This window comes from Penaeus chinensis, chromosome 40, assembly GCF_019202785.1.
Source record: "Penaeus chinensis breed Huanghai No. 1 chromosome 40, ASM1920278v2, whole genome shotgun sequence".
In the NCBI taxonomy this organism is placed as follows: Eukaryota; Metazoa; Arthropoda; class Malacostraca; order Decapoda; family Penaeidae; genus Penaeus; species Penaeus chinensis.
Genome location: NC_061858.1, coordinates 20,350,694 through 20,353,193, shown reverse-complemented (window position 1 = coordinate 20,353,193; position 2,500 = coordinate 20,350,694). Strand labels below are relative to the sequence as shown.

Here is a 2,500-nt window from a genome sequence, read left to right as displayed (position 1 = left end):
TTACACACACATACACATAAATGTATACACACATGTGTATATGTATATATGTATATATATATACATATGAATATATATATACATATATACATATTTACGTATATATATATATATATATACATATATATATATGCATATATATGAATATATACTTATACATATTTACATACATACACATATATAAATATATATATATATATATGTATATATATATATGTGTGTGTGTGTGTGTGTGTGTGTGTGTGTGTGTGTGTGTGTGTGTACGTGTGTGTGTGTGTGTGTGTGTGTGTGTGTGTGTGTGTGTGTGTGTGTGTGTGTGTGTGTGTGTGTTTTCATCACATGTTATTATTATTATGATTAATATTTATTACTATCATTATTATTATCATTATCATTATTATTATCATTATTATCATTATTTTAATTGTTGTTATTATAATAATTATCATTTTTATCCTCACTATCGTTATTACAGTTATTGCAATAATTATTTTAATCATGATCACTATTTTTCGTATTGCGATTATCATTATCATCAGTATTATTATCATCATTATTTTCGTTATTATTATTGCTGTTTTGTTTTTTTTTTTTTGCTATTGTTGTTGTTATTTTTATTATCATAATCATTATTATCATCATTATCATTATCATCATCATAAGTAGTAGTAGTAGTAGTATTGTTGCTGTTATCATTATTATTATTATTGATATCATAATCATCTTTATCATCATTATCATTATCATTATTATCATCATCATCATTATCATCATTAGTACTATCATTATCATTACTATCATTTTCATTGTTATTATCTTTATTGTTATTATTATTATAATTATCATTATCATCATCATCATCATTATGGTCATTATTGTCCCTATTATTATTTCCATCATTATCATAATAATTATCATTTTTATAATTATCTTCATCGTAATTAAGATTATTACTATCATACTACTGTTAGTTTAATTGCTGTTGTTGTTGTTGTTTCTATCATATCATCACTATCATTATCACTATCATTACCATTATTATTATTATTATTATTATTATTATTATTATTATTATTATTATATCATTATTATAATACATCATATCATCATCATTAATGATAATAGCATTGACAGCAAAACTAATAACAACAATAATGATAATATTAACAATACTGAAAACAACAATGATAATAATTATTATGGTAGTAATGATAAATAAAACAATAATAGTAATAATATTTGCGTCAATAACAATAATAATTATAGTAGCAACATCTACAACAAAAATAACCGCAACTTCTTAACACAAAAGGAAAAATAAAATCCTACCCTCCTCTCACCCCCCCTCCAAGCCTACAGTGATATCCTATCGCATCCTACGTACCAGCGAAGGTTTAGGATATTCCAAGCCGGTCTAGAATAGATTTCTTCTTCTTCTTCTTCTTCTTCTTCTGACCTGTGCTTCGTGATTACAGTTTTGCCGTGTGGATCTTGTGTTTGTTTGATTATCTCGTTTTGTGTTTGTTCGTTCGTTTGTTGGTCTTTATGATTTATTAGTGTGTGGGTTGGTTTCCGTGTGTGTGTATGTGTATGTGTGTGTAGATTGACAGATATATATAAAGAGATAGATAGATAGATGCATATGCACACACACACACACACACACACACGACACACACACACCACACACACACACACTTATACAGTGTGTGTATGTGTGTATGTATGGAAGCATGTATAGAATATATGAGGTGGTAGGAAGGTATCCGCCTGGTAAAAACTCCTACAAGTTAAAAATGAGAACAACACGGAAGTCTCACCTTTAAAAGAACACCAGAAGACATTAACCTTGCAGTCGGGTCGCGTCGCTCTCTCTCTCTCTCTCTCTCTCTCCTCTCTCTCACCCTCACCCTCATCCTCATCCTCATCCTCATCCTCATCCTCATCCTCATCCTCATCCTCATCCTCATCCTCATCCTCATCCTCATCCTCATCCTCATCCTCATCCTCATCCTCATCCTCATCCTCATCCTCATCCTCATCCTCATCCTCATCCTCATCCTCATCCTCATCCTCATCCTCATCCTCATCCTCATCCTCATCCTCATCCTCATCCTCATCCTCATCCTCATCCTCATCCTCATCCTCATCCTCATCCTCATCCTCATCCTCATCCTCATCCTCATCCTCATCCTCATCCTCATCCTCATCCTCATCCTCATCCTCATCCTCATCCTCATCCTCATCCTCATCCTCATCCTCATCCTCATCCTCATCCTCATCCTCATCCTCATCCTCATCCTCATCCTCATCCTCATCCTCATCCTCATCCTCATCCTCATCCTCATCCTCATCCTCATCCTCATCCTCATCCTCATCCTCATCCTCATCCTCATCCTCATCCTCATCCTCATCCTCATCCTCATCCTCATCCTCATCCTCATCCTCATCCTCATCCTCATCCTCATCCTCATCCTCATCCTCATCCTCATCCTCATCC

The 2,500-nt window shown here is 33.1% G+C and overlaps 1 protein-coding gene across 1 annotated transcript in view; it reads right to left on the bottom strand.

Annotated features, from left to right (window-relative positions):
- LOC125047147 overlaps positions 1–2,500 on the bottom strand; it is a 21,453-nt gene that overhangs the window by 408 nt on the left and 18,545 nt on the right. The window lies entirely within an intron of this gene.